Source organism: Rhodnius prolixus, unplaced genomic scaffold (genome assembly GCF_049639745.1).
Source record: "Rhodnius prolixus isolate KJV_2025 unplaced genomic scaffold, Rpr scaffold_2, whole genome shotgun sequence".
In the NCBI taxonomy this organism is placed as follows: Eukaryota; Metazoa; Arthropoda; class Insecta; order Hemiptera; family Reduviidae; genus Rhodnius; species Rhodnius prolixus.
The window spans coordinates 8790046-8812171 of record NW_027411592.1 but is presented as its reverse complement, the minus strand read 5'-3'; the positions used below and the strand labels follow the sequence as shown (position 1 = coordinate 8812171).

General features: G+C 35.7%; 1 protein-coding gene across 12 annotated transcripts in view; it reads right to left on the bottom strand.

Moving 5' to 3' along the window:
- Positions 1-22126, bottom strand: part of heph (polypyrimidine tract-binding protein 1 heph) — a 418918-nt gene that overhangs the window by 351841 nt on the left and 44951 nt on the right. The window contains exon 1 of one of the 12 annotated variants that reach the window (XM_074117735.1): positions 13397-13838. The exons of the other annotated variants lie outside the window; for them this stretch is intronic. The gene's annotated coding sequence lies outside the window, so the exon portion shown is untranslated. Of the gene's footprint in view, positions 1-13396; positions 13839-22126 lie in introns of those variants that run through there. 12 annotated transcript variants of the gene reach the window in all.

Sequence of the window (22126 nt, the reverse complement as noted above, 5' to 3'; positions counted from 1 at the left end):
ATCTCACAGACAAGAGTCAATACAATCTGATGGACGAACTGACTAGTCAGGCTCCTTTGGTTCCAGTAGAGGTCCCAAGGTTGGGTCAATTATGGAGCGTATTTTTCAATCACCTAGGGATTACAATTAAAGTGACTTGGTTTTTTGTCTAGTCACAATTTTTAACGAACTCAATTAAATGATTTTTTTTTAAATAAAAGAATCAATATAACTTAAACTAAGAAAGATTAATGGTTTTTGTTTTTTTTTTAATCTTTTATTGGAATTTACCACTGCAACGGTTGTTGCAACAAGCAAATATGGTAAAAGAAAAAAGAAATAGAAGAAAATCATGAGTGGAGAAGGCACCCAGTGGTGCCACTCCAGTAACGTGCTTTGCTTTCACGATAAGGAGTAGATCACGAGGCCATTTTCTCTTCAATCTCCTTACAGGATTACCTCTGGTAATGTGGAGGAAGATAGGTGTTCTATGAGAGGGTTAGGATGAGCTGTTTGTAGAGTGGAATGAAATTTGAGAAAATGAGTGTTAGCAAGATCTGTGTAATGAAAGGAATTTTGAGATCATTATGGATAGTGTGAGGTTAGATAAATTAGAACGGAGCTTTAAGAAGTTTTCTTAAGTATTTTTGACTGTAATGCCTGGAGGCGTAGTGAGTTGGAACGCTTAGTCGATCCCCATACTTCGATGCCGTATGACCAAATAAGTTGCAGTAACAGTAGATATAAGAGTCTTTTGTTATGTAGGTTTATTACTATTATTTTAACTCTTGAAATGGGAAGTAAGGCTAAAACGTTTATAAAAAGCGATTAAGGGCACCTCTAAGGGTGAATTTTAGCATTTTAGCGTGATGATTAGATAGATCCCTTGTAAAAATGTTAAAAGTGAATTCAATGCCTACTTTGTTACCGCTAACTTAGAAAAAAAAAAATGGCAGAACTTTGAAGGGCCCATTTCCGCAAGGGTTTTTTTTTTTTGGCGCAATTTCCAAACATCACACCAACTTTAGCCACAACAGATCCATTGGGACGCGGTGGCGTAGGCTTTTAAAGCCGCCCTACTGGAATCTAATCACACTAACTGAAGCCTTAAGATTTAGAACACTCGTGAACGGTAATAGTAATTTGAAAGTATGGTCACAACTACGCGATTGCTAGATAATATCTTTCGATTCTATTCGTCGTAGCAAGCATGTTTCCGTTTCGCGCGCGCGCGCACACACACACACACTTGCTGACTACAGTGTAAAGCGGGAAACATACGTGAAGTTACGGTGGAACCATCATAACCATCAGTTAGTTCTCTTCAACCCAGGCAGGTCTCCCTTTTTTCCAATCTTTTAAATAGTTAAGACAACCCTTTTTGGATACCTGATACCGTGACACTATCTTTAAATGTCCTACATCAATCTCTACGGGTACATTACTTCCAAGATATTTTATGCTAACAATAACCACCTCTCTGACTGCAGAACTGGATTTATGTTGAATCCAGAAAATTCCATATCTTCTTTACCAGAAGTCCCATTCCCCAGTGACACTAACTTTTTTACGTCTATTGTCAAGGTTCTAATCAAGAAATTTCTTTTAAACCCTCAGTTTGTAAAAATCGTATTTAGCGCAAAGCCTATATAACAGGCCTCCCTTCAAAACCACCACCCTCTGCAATTTAAGACAATTTTTGATTGAACAATTGATGGGACATGTTAAAATATAAAATGATTATTGTACATTTTGCTTTCACTCATCTTCCGAATAAAGAATTACAATATTTTCGATGGCGATACTAACAAAAACATCCGTTTTGAGACCTCCTTGAAATAGGTGTGTGAATACGCGTAACAGTTAGTTGGGAGAATGCACCGTAACTCAAAAACACGACAAATTGCAGTAAAATAGAAGCTTGCCATAAAATCGATTTATGTGCCACCAAGAAAGGACGAGAACAAGGTATTGTTCAGAATCAGAGCAACGGAAGTCTCACTTTGCGTCACAAAGTACCTCCAACAATTTACGTGGCGGCGGGCCTTCTTTTTTTTAAAAAAAACCTAACTTAGAGCACAAATTAAATTAAAACCCCGAAATGAAGGATGTGCAAGAATTGATGATGTAATGAAATGAAATCTATACGCACTCACTTCCTCAAAATTTATAAAAATTAAGCATATAAACTATAGCTGTGCTTGGTCTCAAAAGACAGGAGAATAAGCCACTTCTGAACTACGTAAAATCTCTACTCCAAATTGATTATTAATAATAATAATACCTCTGACAATGGATGAAAATCCGAAACCGGTTAGGATACAACGCGTTCTACACATTGGTAAAATTAATATTTGTTTTTGATACATTTTTTCTATTAAAGCAATTCATTTTTTATGGAATTTTGGGAAAGGGATAGAAATAATTATCCCTATAAATTACCAATTCATTCTAATATTCCGAAATTCAAAAAAACGAAACCTTGTGAATTGGAGCTGTGACGTAAAAGTCATGTGAGTGTGTTTTTTTTTTTTTTTTTTTTTTTTTTTTTTTTTTTATAAATATTTTATTTTAGTTCAAAAACACTATTCAAAGAAACCAACACTTAAAATGAAAGCAATAATTATAGAAAACAGCTGATAGAAGTAAAAATATTATAATAAACGAGCCAGTAACAGCTGCTGACTTGATTTATAAAATTAAGTGGGTAGTATATAACAGAGGAGGAGGTTATTATATTTTTGGCAAAATGTTTGTAATTATATTTATTTTCAACAGACACAGTGAGCCAACACCAAATCTTGACACCCATATTTACAAATATCAATTTTTGGACACACTATGAATGGTTTTTATAGTTCTCCGTGTTTAAAATGTTGAATTGGGAATTTATATATATATATATATATATATATATATATATATATAACTAGGTTCTTTTGAGGATTCAGTTTTGTTGAATCACAATAATTGGGCAATGTGTTGTTGTTGTTGTTGTTGATATTGTGATGGACTATTTCAGATAGATTTGTTAATTAAACTCAGTTTTCTTCAATCGGCTCTTTAATGTAAAAAAGTCGTGTGTTCTTCATTGAAATGGACGGAACTTGAACTAGGTGACGATCATGTATTATGATCTTTATTAGTATATAGCTATCAGAAATTCACCCCAATTTGGTGTGGCCCCCCAATGACCTCCTCATTGACCCCCCCAACAGTGTGGTTATGAGCGGCTGAATCTGTTGGCAGAATTAGGACAGAGCGTATGAAACATGCTTCTAACTCGTATTATAAAGCTTCCAGCAAAGGGATGCTGGTATTTGGATAAATCTGGACCAAACTCAAATGCAAAAAACGAATCTTACATCATTTTTGTCTCATGAAATGGGTGTACAGTCTGCTGTTGATGGGTACTTGGACACAGCTGCAAGAATCATTGTTCAGAACTGTAATCAATTGATGATTGGAAAAACCTTTGGATAAGTGCATTGAACTAAAATGGATGGAATGCATTTTTCAAAGGAAAATCTTCTTGATCCTTCACAGTCTTGCTCAGAACTTCTCTTTTGGCTCTTCTTCACGTAAATCTCAATGTTACCGTACAAGAGTAAAAAGGTCGCGGTGGCGTAAGCCTTTAAAACCGCTCTCCAAGAATCTAATCTAATCTAAGAGTTAATACATAATTTAAACCATATCTAAAAAAAATCTAGAGTAAACGTGTTAAGGATCTATTTCTTTTTCAGTTTTTTAATGTCCCTTTTGAGATCTGTTTTTCTGTTTTCAAAATGCTGCGAAGTTTATCCCGTATAAGTTTTGTTCATTCGTTACAATACATTAAGTTGTAAAAATCTATTAATTCGGATAATTGACTTTTATTTTCGTGTATATTGTCTAGTCTTTGCCCTATTCGCTTCACCATAGTACACAACTTTAAGTAGAGATGATTTAACACTTAACATAAGAAGTCTTTGAATACATATGAATTCTAGGACAATACAACGACCTTTTGTTCGACCAGGATGGCAGCCCCTCAACTGTCCCACCCCAAAACAAATAGTAATTATGAGAGGTTATGGTTTTAGAAGGTTATTTTATTTATTTATTTTTGGAAGCCATCTTAGTTAAGAACTGTCTTATCTTCCACGACTTCCTGCTCAGACGTCAGACCTCTAAACATAACATCCTCTGTTTTTAACATCCATCCAGATGGGCGTAAACCTCAAGCAAGGGAGTCAAGTGGAAGATCCAATACACTCTAAACGGCTAAGAAAATGTTTTTATTTGTATTTTTTAAAGACTATAGATCCTGACTGATCCATCACATCGCTGAAAGTAACCTCTAAAGGCTCAGTATTACTTAGCTGCTCTAAGTACACATTTAACAGCTGTTATTTATTTATTTTTGGAAGCCATCTTAGTTAAGAACTGTCTTATCTTCCACGACTTCCTGCTCAGACGTCAGACCTCTAAACATAACATCCTCTGTTTTTAACATCCATCCAGATGGGCGTAAACCTCAAGCAAGGGAGTCAAGTGGAAGATCCAATACACTCTAAACGGCTAAGAAAATGTTTTTATTTGTATCAGGACTATAGATCCTGACTGATCCATCACACCGCTGAAAGCAACATCTAAAGGCTCAGTATTTCTTAGCTGCTCTAAGTACACATTTAACAGCTGTTATTTATTTATTTTTTAAGAAGCCTTCGAGGGGGGATCAGTCTACTTAATCTATGATTATAAAAATTGATATAATAACTTTTTAAAGGTTAAATATTCTTTGCCTCAGTACTTAAAGCAAAAAACTAGCAATGTGATATTAAACCTACAAACATACTAGTTGTGTCAAAGATCGTAAAAACTGTGACGACAAAATATAATAAAATACAGGTACAGATACAGAATGCTGTAAATTTAGTAGTGGGGGAGATATACTATGTCATCTTGATGGGCCAATGTTTTTCAAGTGTCCTTTATACTTATAGGATAAGAATATATAATACAGTCCTTACAGTAAATTTTTATATACTACACTGTATACTAGATTTTTATATACTACACAGTAAATATATTGTGACTAAATCAATGTTTAGTTGAATGGATAGTAACTTTAAACAAGATGCCCTTCCCATTTAGCCCAAAGCAGTGAATTCTAAAAATCTGGCATTAAAACCCACATGATTACCTCGGACTCCAATTTATTACAAAAATCATTTCTGGAATGTTAAAGAAAACAGCTGCGTCCACGAGGAGCATTGCTGGGTGTACGGTAATGAACTGGCGATTGATGGAAATAGGTTCCATCGTTTCATCTAAACTGTAAATGGAAAGAATTACTTCGAATGCAAACTCGAAGAAAAGCACCTCTTTCTCTGTCCCGCATTAAGGGTTCGCAGCCAGCCCGACTGATTTGGATAACATTGCCACAACTGGAAGAGCTACTTCACACACAATGGATGAAATGCCATCGTAGGGCGCCGAAAAAACCCGAAAAGAAACCTCCAATCAAAAGGTGGGCATGTAGATGGTTTCTTAACAGGTAGAAATCAAAGGTAAAAACCCACAACCCGTTAATACACAGAACCTTTATACCATTGAATCTAAGTTCACCAAAACTGGCTTAAAATTTCTTTTTCCATTATATAAGTAGCAAGTTGAAAATTAGAAGTAGAAAAAATCAGGAATTGTACACTCTCTTCACGGATCCTGATATAGTAAAAGTAATAAAGCTTGGTAGACTGCGATGGGCAGGACACGTAGCTAGTACGAGTGAAGATGAGATTCCTAAGAAAGTGCTGGAAGGAAACATGCAAGGATCCAGGAGGGTAGGCAGACCAAAGCTGCGCTGGGAGGATAGTGCGGCAAAGGATGCTGCATGTATGTTAGGATTCCGAAACTGGAGGGCGGCTACGCAGCAAAGAGACGCCTGGTGGGCACGTCTTGAGGAGGCCAAGATTCTGCATGAGTTGCAGCGCCAGTTAAGGAGAAGAAGTTGAAAACTACAATAATTTTAACAGGCAACATTTTTATTCCATAACTTGATTCTTTATGGAATACCTAAAATAGCAAAAAAAAATTCTAAACTATTATTTAAATACAAATTATTAGCATTAAAAATCCTAATGGCGGATCGAATAAGTGGGCGTGTATACTCGCCAATCACAAGCGTAGGAGGTAGGGGGTAGACCATGCTCCAATAACACGCCCACAAACCACTTCTACCTTCCGCCATTACGACTTTTTAGGCTTATTTTTCTTACCAGAAATATACTCTAGAATTTTTTCACTATTTTTTCTTGCATAGGTATTTAATAAAGAATGAAATTATGCAAAAACCAAAATAAATTATTTTGAAGATTTATTTTACGTTTCACCTTCAACGACTACGATTTATGAATGAATATAGAATATGTTTCATTTAAATTATATTGTGCCTAATTTTGTTTTGTACAAACGGGATGGTCGAAATATAACAGTTCCGAGTTTAAAATGGCTTGTTGAATTACTCGCCGATTTCTAAGAAGTTCATATCGCTAGGAAAATGAATTCTTTCGCGAGAAGTAAGCCAACCGTCTTTAACAGCGATTTGAAATAATAATAATAAAAATAAAAAACTCATTAAACTGTAGTAATTTAAATAATAATAGCCATTACCAAGCAGTAGCAATGCTACTCTCACACTAATTCCCATCCCATCTTCCGGTAATACTGCAGTCTGCGCATGTCCACGTACCACGACCAAGTTTCTTATTACTATTTACTGTTAGGTGTTTGTACTTCTTCATGCAAGAGTATCAAGTTATAAAGTATTTCTAACGTTACAACTGATCTAAGATATTAAATGATTATGTATCATTTTTCAAGGACTCAAAAGATTCATTCTTTGGATACACCTTGAACTAGAGGGAATTAGGAAAATGGTTTTCCCCCAATAAGGAGTTTTTTTTTTTAAGGAGAGGTATACATTCCCAAGGGAATGTGTTGGGAGAGTCTACGATATTGTAGGGGAGGACCGAGGAGATCGGAGAGGCTTTCATTCCGGAGAGGATGGTGAGAAATAAGAACAAAGTTAGCCTTAGATCCCTTAAACATTCCCCACTGAATCCCACAATCAATACTTCCGTTTAACTGCACTAAAAAAAGGAAAAAGAGGTCATAAAATCTCTACTTAAATTTTTATTCAAAAATCGCGTGTTCAGCCCCCCCCCCCACTAAAACCATCAAATAATAAACCATTTAAATTCTTCTAGTTTTTCAGACAGAGGTGTTAAACTAAAGAATTCGTCAAAATTAAAAATCCGCATGAAGCACGCCGAGGTAGATGTTTTCCTCTAGGATGGTCACCTGAAGTCTACTAAATATGGATCCATGTTCGTCACGCTACTTCTATTTAAATTCATAAATCGTTATTTTATTTATTTATTTTTTAAGATTTGATAAATTTAATAGGTTTTAAACATAAAACAATATAAAAAGAATTTTCATTTCTTGCTACATAGCACCTAGATATCTGCAAGTTAGCTAATGGATGTAACTCTTGCTATTAATTGGGTCGTAGCTCTGTATGATGGATTTTGGCCGAACAGTTCCGGAAGCAATGCAACGTCAGCAATAATATGGATTATAGAGATTTCGAGTTTCATTTTAATTTTTTCTATTCACGCTGGTTCAGCCGTGATGTACATTATGAATTGATTGACTTTAGTAGAACCGCCTATTCATGAAAGTAAGAAACCAAAGGCATTCTTTGGGGACACCCAACAGACTCTGATTCACTCGCGAATGTTGCCTTGTGACGTTAGACACCTTTATTTCTTTTTAACCAAAGAACGAGGGTTGGTTGAAAGGTAGATTAGTTTCAGAAAGAATGGCTATTTACTAACTTCTAAGCGTTTTCTTTACTTACATGCACATACAATATTCGAACAATGTTAACTTTTAAATCAGGCAGCGTTTTTTTACGACCTAATCCAAGGGATGGTTGGCACAGAGGCGTAACTGAGCCAAAAAGGGTTCCCCTTTGATAACTCGTTGAACAGAGTTTCGACCGGAAGTAGTTTTTGAGAAATCCGAGATAGACTGACACAAGAGCTAAAGAAAATAAGCCAGAAATGGACTAAAGGTGTCTCCTGCCCTGCTAAGAGTTAGTAAAAGTAATGACCCCCTGGAACTGGACGCCTTAAATAATGGCAGCCCCACATATCTTGTTTGATCGAGTGACAGTCAACAGTTTGCGATTTCAGGTCTATGAATCCAGAGAAGAAATGCTATCTATTTTCAAATATCAAAAATTAAATAGAAATATTTGCTTATTCAGTCAGCAAGTGAGACGGAAATCTAAGTGAAGTAGAAATCTCTACACCAACCTGAGTGATTGCGCTCTGGTGATGGCTGAAATTCCGAAACCAGTCAGGAAAGCAAAAAAAAAACCAAAAAAAAACCTGCGTTCTACGAGGGATAAAACCAAAAGATATTATCAAGGCGGACCTAACTACATTTTCCACCAATAAAAATTTGGCTCGACCAATAATAAATAGTTTTAACTGTTACTAGCTCAACAGGAAGTGGTCTTTGGCTGCGATTACAGGGGAAAACAGGACTAAATCCAAACCCCCTCAAACACTAGACTTAAAAGACCGAACTAAACAGACGCTATCGACTACTTAAAAGACTTTTAGACGAACGATCAAAACTCTCTCTGAACAACAAAAGACTAATTTATACTACTATTTTGAAACCCATCTGGGCGTATGGAATAGAGCTGTAGGGTTCAAACAAACGCTCAAATCTCCACAAGATTCAATCTCTACAATCTAAAATACTTCGAACTATTGTACACGCTCCTTTTTATGTCTCCAACCTGGACTATACACACTGACCTTAACATTCTTTTTGTCACACAAGTTGCTAAAACAAGATACAGAAAACTCCACTTCAACCAGCAATCTCATAATATAAATCCTCTAGCCTAAAAGACTCTTTCTTCAAGAACACTCCCTGACAACCTGGACAAGACGCCTTAAGAGACAGTGGCCTCGTGATATCTCCTCTAAAGTGAAGAGAGCGACTAATAGCCTAATATTTTGGAGCGTTACCACTGACTGGGTAACTTCTCCACTTGTATACCTTTGTAATTTATAGTTCTGTTATCACTGTTACTTATAGCGCGAATGCGCTGATTGTAACAAAAATAAATGCCAAAAAAAAAATCAGTATTATTAGCAAAGTAGGGAGGTATGTTTAATGTACGGCCTGGTGGTGAACATTGACGGGGTGAATGGAGGCCTCCGAAAGAACGAAGAACTCAAGAAACTATACGGAGAACCCGACATTGTAGTTACTTGTATCAAAAAAGGCAGGCTGAGGTGGCTCTCGGCCATGTTAAACGGATGCCCCATCACTGAGTTCCTAAAAAAGTACTATATGGACACCCGGGAGGCGCAAGACCGTAGAGATCGTCCCAGGATAAGATGGTTAGATGACGTAGAAAGAGATCTGCGAAAGGTGGGTGTTAGAAGATGGCGCCTAAAAGCCGAGGATAGGGAAGAGTGGCACTCTCTCTTAAATGAGGTCCAGGTCTTGCTATAGGACTGTAGCACCATGGGAAGGAGAAGGAGGGAGGTAAGTTTAAGCTCAAAAAAAAATACTCATTGAGCTTAAGCTACAACAAAGTTGAGAACTTACTAATACAATAAAAATCGAGGAAGATGTTGAGAGAGAACATGATGAAATGAAGTGGTAAGTGGTGTCAATTAGAGAAAGGTCATCACCAGTGAGTTTGAAGATAAGGGCCGATAATATAGAAGGCAGAGGCTGACAATACATAGGGCTGTTGACATTTATAGATTACTCAATATATTCAACACTGACCTTGCTACCAGCTGAGTATTAATTTGGTGCTAATAAGAAATATCTCACTAATACTGACCGGCCAATGGAATGCATTCTCTCCATCATGGAGTACCTTCATCAGCTTCCCTCCTCTCCACCCACCTTCAAGGTATTACATCATCAAATTATGGCCAATTATTATTGGCTAGCATGGTAAAAAGTTCCCAAAGAAAACTTCAATGGATCAATGAACCAAACTGGGGCCATTACGTCAACTAACAAACACAAGGACATCAATTCGAGGGAAGGGGCAAGAACAATTTCATGTGAATTTTGTTGCTGTTAAATTTGTTGCCATTTTATTGGTTAAACAATCCTTACTCACTAACAAATAGAGAATTGGGGCCACCAACGATGAGAAGCTTGGACAACTTCTGAGAGAAGTCCGACTCAGTCTCGTAGTTGCGTCATAAATTAGATGTTCGCCAAGAAGGAAAATAAATAAACTGTATCTAATTAGAGCATTTTCTCACAGTATAAATAGAGCTGGAGATTTATATTATAATAGAAATATTACAAATTAAAATTAATTCCATTAGAATCTTGCAAATATTCGATCTTAGCTATTGGTACGATGCTAAATAAAGACAGTTTTACAGCTGTTTACTACAACAGCACATACACCTAGAAAGAATCACCTCAAGGCTCTACACACCAAAGTGCTGCTATTTCAATAGAATATCTGTTACAAAATAGTTACTGGAAAAGCCATCAATTTTTTTTTTGGAAATTTGAAAATGGTTATTGTTTAAAAAACTTTGAATCATTAAATTCCTGGTGTTCTTCTACACAGTTCATTTTGAAATATTTTTTTTCCTTTGGGAACACTTCTAAGCGATAAACTTGTTTGGGCTTTTCAGTGTAATGTAGCTGACTTATCGGATTGAGGATTAAATAGGTTTTCCGAAATAACAAATTTGAAAAAGGAAGTGGTTGATCGGAAAAACTTTTTCAGAGATTTTTCTTTAAATCGTATAGATTGCTCTATAATATGGCCGAATGACTCCAGCTATAAAGCATAACAATATTTGATTTTCTCAAGACATCTCTACAACAGGATTTAACAGGCAAACCTTTACATAGACAAACTCTACACAGTTTAAGGAGGAGATATGATCCTGGTGTTGGATAAAAACGTCATAAATAGGGGGAAAAACAGATATATTTTGACGTCGACTGATTTTTAGTAAAAACAAATTTTAAGTTTCAAGTAAATATAAAATGACGTAAACTGTTGTAACAGGTGTGAGTGAGTATTCAGATTTGATTTTTCGATCTGTTTTTCTCGCTTTTTTTTCACAGGAATGTCCGGTTTAAACGACAACCTTATAATTAAAAAAAATAGTCAAATCAGCTGTTTTGATTATTTGCACGACTTGTAATTAGTACTAACGGTAAATATTAACCGGAAATACATACGTGCAATGGTGTTCTTTATTTCAGGGTCTTTGTACTTTGGCCCTATTTGCTACATCAACTTTAAACTAAGCACGTCAAATACCTTGGATCAACTTTGGACAACAAACTGATCTTCTCTAAATACGTTCTGGACAATGCGAACCCCGGTAAAACAGTTTGTAAGACTCTCACCAGACTTGAAGACTGATTGTACTGAACTCCATCTCCTCTAGATCAGTCTAGAGGAGTTGATCATCAAGTCTATGCCTGAGAGCCTGACCTAAAGTAGTAACATCAAGCAACTGCAGAGCTGATTTCTCAGAATGACAAATTTCTCTCCTCCATGTATTAGAAAATTGATTCCCTTCATTAAGATACGAGGTGTGGCTATTAAATAACGAGACTGATGCTGCTACAGAAGAACTATGAATGCGCCAAATCTTAACGACCGACAGTAACTGCGCAGCGTAAAGCCTTCTCTTTCGATTGCACGTGTCTCACGTGTTTGTAGAGAAATCTGTCTGACCGGAACCGTCGTTTGTGTAAGAGGTGTTAGTTTCGTTTTGCCGAAAACATGTGATACTACACATGTACGTAGTAGAGCAACGAATAGTCGTGAAATTTCACATCAAAACTTGATAAAACCGCTACTGAAACTTATCTTTTATTAAAAGAAGTTTTTTGGCGATGAATGTTAATTACGTGCGCAAGTTTTTGAGTAGTTCAAGCGTTTCCTAGATGGCCGAGAGGACGTCGGAGATGATGACCGCCCGGAGTCACCCTTCCACGTCCAAAACAGACGTGAAAATATCGTTTATAATTGATCAACATTACTACCGTGAGGTGCTTGCTCAACTCCGTGAAAGAGTAAGGGAAAAAAACGACCCGATTTGTGGAAGAACAAGTCACGGGGTTCTCCATCCAGACAAATGCGCCGGCTCACACTGCATTGTCTGTCAAGACGTTTTCTAGCCAAGTAAAACATCCCAATTTTAGGCCATCCGCCTTATTCACCTGGCCTGACCACATATGACTTTCGTTTGTTCCCTAAAGTCAAATCTGCATTAAAAGGAACACGATTTCAGCTGAGTTGAAGCTGAGTGAAAGAAAAAGCAGCACGCGTCATGCACGGAGCTCACAGAAGAAGTAAATGACTTCCAGCACTGTTTCCGAACAATGGTAAATTCGCATGGAGCGTTTTAGGGATAGGGGAGGGGTGTATATTGAAGGTGATAATAACTAAATATGTATAAATTTAAAATGAAATGTCTTACAGCAATAGTCTCGTTATTTTCCATAACCACACCTCGTATGTTCCATAGTCTCCGTTCACTCTTTACCCAAAACCGTTTGCCGAAATTCCTTTCCACCCTAGATTATCATCCTACCCAATCATCCTACCAAGAAAAGGATGTCCTACTCTAACTTTCTTCCCTAGCAACAGGTTTTTTCTATCCTTTTTCCCTGCAGATTGTATCCTTATCCCATCTAACACCTAAGTGTTCCCTAAACTGTAATGAAGGTTTCAATAATATAAATACATTGGTACTTCTATTTTTTTGTGGTAAATAATTGTATATATTTAATAATCAATTTGATCTTATATTTAACTTTTAAAGTAGTGTAATATATTTTGGTATCTAAAGGGATGCCACGATAGTGTCTCTTACTATATAAAGATAACTTGCAAAATAGTTTTCAAAAAAGATTTACGAACAAGTTGATAGTAGTGTCAGTCAATGTGAGGTAGAATCGTAACAATGTCACGGTCAAATATTTTCGCCAAAACAAAAAAAAAAAGGTAACAAAAAATGTGGTAATGGGAAGGAAGTAGCGACTTGCCAGACAGGTTGTACTAGTAGAGGCTGCCACAGCCACCACAATCGAGTGCACTCAACTTTAACATAAGGGGGGGTGTCGGTCGGTCGCTTGTGAGCTACCTGGGCAGATAACCTGGCCCGTGATTCCAAATGATTGAATCAAAAACATAACTTATTCTGTAATCCATTGATGTTAGTTAGTTTAGTTTATTTCTAATTACTATGGGGGAGGGTCGGTAGTAATAATATATTACATTAAATAGATAAAATAAATAAAATACACAAAAATAAATTAAATAAAGACTCACGATGATGTAGTTATTCAAAAAAAGATGGCCACTTTTAAAATTAGTTGTTTGATTTTTAGAAATCAAAATTAAAATCAGCTATTATATGATTTGTCCTTAAGAAAATCTCAGTTCAATATTTCCTCCAATAGAAGCACAAAGTTTGAAAACAAAAAAAATCACAAACACAAGTTAGTTTTCTAGATAATAATCTCGAGATACTGTCGAGATTATTTATTATTATTTTTTTTTAAAGCAACAAAACTCACGTTTTAACAGTGAAAACCAAAATCAGATAACAACCAAAAAACTTAGAAATACACTCTTTTTGAAAAGTAATACAATACTATGTGGACTGTGGTAAACTGAAGAATAGAGAAACGTGGTAAACACTGTATAGACCGGTGAGACAAGGGAATATATCCAAGAACAGACAGACAGACCAACGGCGCGACTTCGTGTTTATGATGCAAAGGTGAGGGAGGAGAAATATACACAAACACACAGACGACACACACCTAGTGAGTGGGGGCAGTGAGGAGAGTAGGGGTAAAGCGAGTTAATGTTCTATCTGAGCCCCCCACCATCGCGTCCACCAGTAGGGACGGCTATTTAAGAGTGGTAGTCACAGTATTTGTGTTGGTAGATCGCGGTTTGGATGCGGAGCTGGTCATCCTCATCATCAACGGACACATCACGCTATATGTTCGTGCATCACGCACGGCTCTCTTTCTCAGCACAGCATTTGGAAGCGTGCCGCTTACTTTCTCTTACTCTTCACAGCAGAAGGAAGTCAGGCTACATCAATTTTCCGACTTTTTCTTTTACAGAAAATTTGGGATTCCCCCTGGTAAACCTTGTTAAGGTCGTTCCTGAGAGTAATGTTGGTAAAGTTTCCCTCTAATGTAACCTTAAAGTGTAATGAGCGGCCCCATTTACCTGTGTAATAGCAATAGGAATTAAGTAAGTAGAGTACCAAATGTGACGTGGATCACGAAATGTGTAGCAAGGAAAAGAAAAAGCTAATACAGTTTAGAGTAATTGTGTAGCGCGGATCTTAAGAAAAAGATCCTCGGAGGATAGGCCAGAAAGCTGACTGCATGGCGACGATTACCCAAAGACTCTAAAATACGAGAGGGAATCCAGGACAATGAATACAGGGCGTAAATTCCTTCTCCACAGTGTGAAACCAGCCCATTCCCATTAACACAAAACGTAGACGTACCTGGTAGCAAGGATGCCTTTTATTACTGGGTTCAATTCCCGGTCTAGGCCTTGAATTTTATTGAATGCTATATATGAGAACTTTGTAGTTAAGTAAAGGGTGGGGCAAAAGGTATGAACCGGTTTTAAAGGGATGTAAAACAATTCAACTTACAGAAATTATGTTTATATTGTTTAATTCAGTACAGAATCTAGTTTTTTACATTAAGTTTGAAAGATGAAATCACGTAGGTGGCGGCCGTCAGCCGCGATGCACTCTTGAAGGCGAATTCTGTAGTTTTCCACCGCTCTTCTGCACATTTCGATGGGTATTGCCGTAACTTCCTCTATGATTCTGTCCTTAAGTTCTTCCTGGGTATGTGGACGATGTTTAAAAACTTTTTCCTTTATGTACCCCCCAAATTCAACATTTATCAGCAGTGACGAGGCCCACTTCCACCTGTGTGGAGCTGTTAATAAACAGAATTTTCGCTATTGGGCTACGTGATATCATCTTTCAAACTTAATGTAAAAAACTAGATTCTGTACGGAATTAAACAATATAAACATAATTTCTGTAAGTTGAATTTTTTCGTTTTACATCCCTTTAAAACCGGTTCATACCTTTTGCTCCACCCTGTATGTTTGTTAGTCGCCTCCGATACCTAATTAGGGTTTCTGGATGTAAAGCTCGCCGGAAGAAAAAAGGCCATTATTCCCTTTTTTACAAGTACCTGGTGCCTGTAAACCTCAGAATGATTTGATGAAATGTTGATTATATTTGGTCCACCTAAATACTCTAAAGTATCTCATTTTTCAAATGAACTTTCCCAAATTATGTTTTCCCTTGGACCAAATTTTTGACAATGATCCACTTTTCGAATCTTTTTTGGGAATATACAGTTGAAGTTTCCCCACTTTATTTTTGGAGTATGAACATTATTTTACTAAAAGAGAAAAACGAGTCAAACCGGAAATAATGTACTGTGTACAAAAAATCTACCACCTTATCATACCCTTTAGAAGGGGACCTGATGTCTCCAACCATATTTAATATTGTCTTAGAGGTGATAATGAGAAGGCTATCAGTCAATCTGGGCGAGAATTAGTACACTAGGATGGTACAGGTGTTAGCCTATGCTAATAACGTGGCTTTATTGGCAAGATCTCAAGCGGAGCTAAAGGCGACATTCTTGGAAAATGGAGGCAGCGGCTAAAGAGTTTGGATTGGAGGTTAACTGCCAGAAAACCAAATATCTGGTTGTGACAAGGAAGAGAAGGATATAAGGTTGGAAAACTTTGGAGACTGAAGCTCAGGGCCTTCATGGGCTGCAATGGCCAGAGAGTAGTAGTAGTGTACCTTTAGATCAAGGTACGAGGTCTGTAAATTAAATAATGAGACTGATTTTTTTAAAATTTTTTATTCAAAAAGAATTACAATTCTATATTGTCACCTTCAAAATAACTTCCTTCTGAAACCATACAGCGCTGGAGACGTTTCTTCCACTCCTCATAGCAGTGCTCGAACTCCGATACTGGAATAGCCTTCAGCTGGTCGCGGTTACAGCCGTTTGAATGTTTTCGACTGCCCTAAAATGAGTTCCCTTGAGGTGATTTTTCCTACTTTGGGAAGAGAAAAAAAGTCACAAGGACTCAAGGCAAGCGAATAAGGAGGCTGTGGAGCCACAGGAATGTTTTTACTGGCCAAAAACTCGTTTATTGAAATTCATCAAGAACAAGTGGGTGTTGCATCACGTTTAATGCTCCTTGTCACACAGCAATTTCAATAAACCTTAAGGGAACTCATTTTGGGACAGTCCGAAAACATTCAAACGGCTGGAACCGCGACCAGCTGAAGGCTATTCCAGTATCGGAGTTCGAGCACTGCTATGAGTGGAAGAAACGTCTCCCAGCGATGTGTGGCTTCAGAAGAAAGTTATTTTGAAGGTGACAATATAGAATTGTAATTCTTTTTGAATAAAATTTTTTTTAAAAAATCAGTCTCATTTCTTAATTTACAGACCTCGTATGTCTGAATCGAGAGTCCATGTCTTTTGTAAAGCCGAGTTGTATGCATATACAGATATCTAAGTGTATCCAACTAAATCGATAAGGCATTGTTTTTGTGCAGGTGCATTTCGAAACGATAACTTTTGTACTAATTTAGCATTATTTAAACCAAAATAACTCAAAAAAAGGAACCAAAGGGATCAAAAATATTTGGGTATAAATTTTGTTCTAGAGAGAAGCGCGGAACACAAATAGGTTTTCCTGCCAGAGGAAGGAAATGAGAACAAAAAAAATAAAGGAAGAGAACTGACACACTCGTGTAAGAAACATACCAAAAGATAATGTTCGACGACAATGACCTCACGTAGCTACTTATACAGTAAGGAGTCCCGTTAATATCGTGGCAAGAATTTCAAAATTGAATAATAAGTAATTAACACGAAAATACCACACTACAGGAACATCTTTCTGGAACTGTTCGTTTTTCCTTCGCAAAAGGGCGTCTATTTTATTCAACTTAGAGCCATATTTGTTGTCTCTTAATGAAACTTTTCTTTGTAACCTCTCAGCCGGATTTGAGACGAGGATCTGGCCGGAAAGTGTTAGGAATTAGAGAAGTGTTGAGGATTTCAAAGTTCCGGACAACTTTGTAAGGGGGAGATATAAAGAGCAAAGTACTTATATGAACTTACTCTAGAAAAATTCACTTGCTTCAAGAATGAAAACAGAAAGCCTTCCTGACTAGATCAGTTGGATCTAAAAGTAAGCCTTTAAAGCCAACTAAATAAGGGAAAATGATTATGGTCTAAGGCCACAGTATCCAGAAATGCAGGAAAAAATAAAATAAAGCTCTCAAACTTGATGGCATCCTACCAGGGGTTTGATAAGGGCGCCGCAGAGCAGGAAGTATAAATAAGAACTAGCCCATTAGCTCAACTTTACTACAAAAATGAAATATTTCTGTCATCTAACTTCCTCAGAACAAAAGAACTTCAGTAAAATTGAAAATAAGGTTAGGCCCGTAGTACTGGGATAACATCGTTGATTTTATCCGTCATCACAGCATCCCTGAAGGGTTTTGGACCCTTTCAATCTTCAATCAGTTTGGTCTGTCTAGAGTATTCAACTTGACTTACATTTCCGTCTCACAGTACACCAAGATTCCACTTAGCGATGAAGATGTATAAAAAGAAATCCCAATAAGAAAAACCAAAACTGTTAATTACTTGGTTGGTTTAAGATTAAAAAAAAAAATTAAATATAAGCAGAATAAAGCCGGAGTAAGAAGATAAGATAAGATGATGGTACTAGCAGAAGCACCATAAGAGATCTGAAGACGCGGTATTGCCACATCTCCGGGGCTGTATAATATACAAAAGGGGTCTGTCATTAGGTGAGTACGTGCACATGCAACGTTGCCACCACAGCTGCATGTCCATCCGACCATCCTCAATACATATACACATACACTCTCAGGTACATACACAAAACATTATATAATCACAAATAAACAAAAAAAATAAATAAATAAGGAGAAGTAGGCCTTTGAGTTAGCGCCCTTTCCACCATTCAAGTCCCCTTTTACAAACTTCTATCCCAGTGGTTCTTAACCTTTTCATAGACGCAGAACACAATTATATGTATATATTTTTCTCGCGCAACACTAACATTAAATAATTTGAAAATCGATATTTAGCAAAAACTTAAAATTAAATTCAAATTAAAAAAAGGAACAATTTTTTGTTTTCGTATTTTTCCTAAGTTTCTAAATTTCAATACATATAAAATTAAATGTATACCGGTTAAGAACCACTGCTTTATATCTTCTAAAATTATAGATCTGGGCACAAAGTAACTATAGTTTATAATTGAGAAAAACAAAGTGTACAAAAGAAAAAAAATTCATACGAATACGTGGTTCACAGTGAGAGATATAGAACGGCCATAATTTTACAGATTTTCATGACCCAAAAAATTTTCAACCCTTTATATCTTCTACATTTATAGATCTGAGCACAAAATAACTATAGTTTATAATTGAGAAAAACAAAGTGTACAAAAGAACAAAATTTCATACGAATACGTGGTTTACAGTGGAAGATGTAGAACGGCCATAATTTTACAGAATTTCATGACCCAAAAAATTTTCAACCCTTTATATCTTCTACATTTATAGATCTGAGCACAAAGTAACTATAGTTTATAATTGAGAAAAACAAAGTGTACAAGAAAACAAAATATCATACGAATACGTGGTTCACAGTGGGAGATGTAGAAAGGCCATAATTTTACAGAATTTCATGACCCAAAAAATTTTCAACCCTTTATATCTTCTACATTTATAGATCTGGGCACAAAGTAACTATAGTTTATAATTGAGAAAAATAAAGTGTACAAGAGAACAAAATTTCATACGAATACGTGATTCACAGTGGGAGATGTAGAACGGCCATAATTTTACAGAATTTCATGACCCAAAAAATTTTCAACCCTTTATATCTTCTACATTTATAGATCTGGGCACAAAGTAACTATAGTTTATAATTGAGAAAAATAAAGTGTACAAGAGAACAAAATTTCATACGAATACGTGATTCACAGTGGGAGATGTAGAACGGCCATAATTTTATAGAATTTCATGAACCAAAAAATTTTCAACCCTTTATATCTTCTACATATATAGATCTGGGAACAAAGTAACTATAGTTTATAATTGAGAAAAACAAAGTGTACAAGAGAACAAAATTTCATACGAATACGTGATTCACAGTGGGAGATGTAGAACGGCCATAATTTTACAGAATTTCATGACCCAAAAATTTTCAACCCTTTATATCTTCTACATTTATAGATCTGGGCACAAAGTAACTATAGTTTATAATTGAGAAAAACAAAGTGTACAAAAGAACAAAATTTCATACGAATACGTGGTTCACAGTGGGAGGTATAGAACGGCCATAATTTTACAGAAATTCATGACCCAAAAAAATTTCCACCCTTTATATCTTCTACATTTATAGATCTGGGCACAAAATAACTATAGTTTATAATTGAGAAAAACAAAGTGTACAAGAGAACAAAATTTCATACGAATACGGGATTCACAGTGGGAGATGTAGAACGGCCATAATTTTACAGAATTTCATGACCCAAAAAATTTTCAACCCTTTATATCTTCTACCTTTTTAGATCTGTGCAGAAAATAACTATAGTTTTTAATTGAGAAAAACAAAGTGTACAATAGAACAAAATTTCATACGAATACGTGGTTCACAGTGGGAGATATAGAACGGCCATAATTTTACAGAATTTCATGACCCAAAAAATTTTCAACCCTTTATATCTTCTATATTTATAGATCAGTGCACAAAATAACTATAGTTTATAATTGAGAAAAACAAAGTGTACAAAAGAACAAAATTTCATACGAATACGTGAATCACAGTGGGAGATGTAGAACGGCCATAATTTTACAGAATTTCATGACCCAAAAAATTTTCAACCCTTTATATCTTCTACATTTATAGATCTGGGCACAAAGTAACTATAGTTTATAATTGAGAAAAATAAAGTGTACAAGAGAACAAAATTTCATACGAATACGTGATTCACAGTGGGAGATGTAGAACGGCCATAATTTTACAGAATTTCATGACCCAAAAATTTTCAACCCTTTATATCTTCTACATTTATAGATCTGGGCACAAAGGAACTATAGTTTATAATTGAGAAAAACAAAGTGTACAAAAGAAAAAAATTTCATACGAATACGTGGTTCACAGTGAGAGATGTAGAACGGCCATAATTTTACAGATTTTCATGGCCCAAAAAATTTTCAACCCTTTATATCTTCTACATTTATAGATCTGAGCACAAAATAACTATAGTTTATAATTGAGAAAAACAAAGTGTACAAAAGAACAAAATTTCATACGAATACGTGGTTTACAGTGGAAGATGTAGAACGGCCATAATTTTACAGATTTCATGACCCAAAAAATTTTCAACCCTTTATATCTTCTACATTTATAGATCTGGGCACAAAGTAACTATAGTTAATAATTGAGAAAAACAAAGTGTACAAAAGAACAAAATTTCATACGAATACGTGATTCACAGTAGGAGATGTAGAACGGCCATAATTTTACAGAATTTCATGACCCAAAAAATTTTCAACCCATTATATCTTCTACATTTATAGATCTGGGCACAAAGTAACTATAGTTTATAATTGAGAAAAACAAAGTGTACAAAAGAACAAAATTTCATACGAATACGTGGTTTACAGTGGAAGATGTAGAACGGCCATAATTTTACAGAATTTCATGACCCAAAAAATTTTCAACCCTTTATATCTTCTACATTTATAGATCTAAGCACAAAGTAACTATAGTTTATAATTGAGAAAAACAAAGTGTACAAGAAAACAAAATTTCATACGAATACGTGGTTCACAGTGGGAGATGTAGAAAGGCCATAATTTTACAGAATTTCATGACCCAAAAAATTTTCAACCCTTTATATCTTCTACATATATAGATCTGGGCACAAAGTAACTATAGTTTATAATTGAGAAAAACAAAGTGTACAAAAGAAAAAAATTTCATACGAATACGTGAATCACAGTGGGAGATGTAGAACGGCCATAATTTTACAGAATTTCATGACCCAAAAAATTTTCAACCCTTTATATCTTCTACATTTATAGATCTGGGCACAAAGTAACTATAGTTTATAATTGAGAAAAATAAAGTGTACAAGAGAACAAAATTTCATACGAATACGTGATTCACAGTGGGAGATGTAGAACGGCCATAATTTTATAGAATTTCATGAACCAAAAAATTTTCAACCCTTTATATCTTCTACATATATAGATCTGGGAACAAAGTAACTATAGTTTATAATTGAGAAAAACAAAGTGTACAAGAGAACAAAATTTCATACGAATACGTGGTTCACAGTGGGAGATGTAGAACGGCCATAATTTTACAGAATTTCATGACCCAAAAATTTTCAACCCTTTATATCTTCTACATTTATAGATCTGGGCACAAAGTAACTATAGTTTATAATTGAGAAAAACAAAGTGTACAAAAGAACAAAATTTCATACGAATACGTGGTTCACAGTGGGAGGTATAGAACGGCCATAATTTTACAGAAATTCATGACCCAAAAAAATTTCCACCCTTTATATCTTCTACATTTATAGATCTGGGCACAAAATAACTATAGTTTATAATTGAGAAAAACAAAGTGTACAAGAGAACAAAATTTCATACGAATACGGGATTCACAGTGGGAGATGTAGAACGGCCATAATTTTACAGAATTTCATGACCCAAAAAATTTTCAACCCTTTATATCTTCTACCTTTTTAGATCTGTGCAGAAAATAACTATAGTTTTTAATTGAGAAAAACAAAGTGTACAATAGAACAAAATTTCATACGAATACGTGGTTCACAGTGGGAGATATAGAACGGCCATAATTTTACAGAATTTCATGACCCAAAAAATTTTCAACCCTTTATATC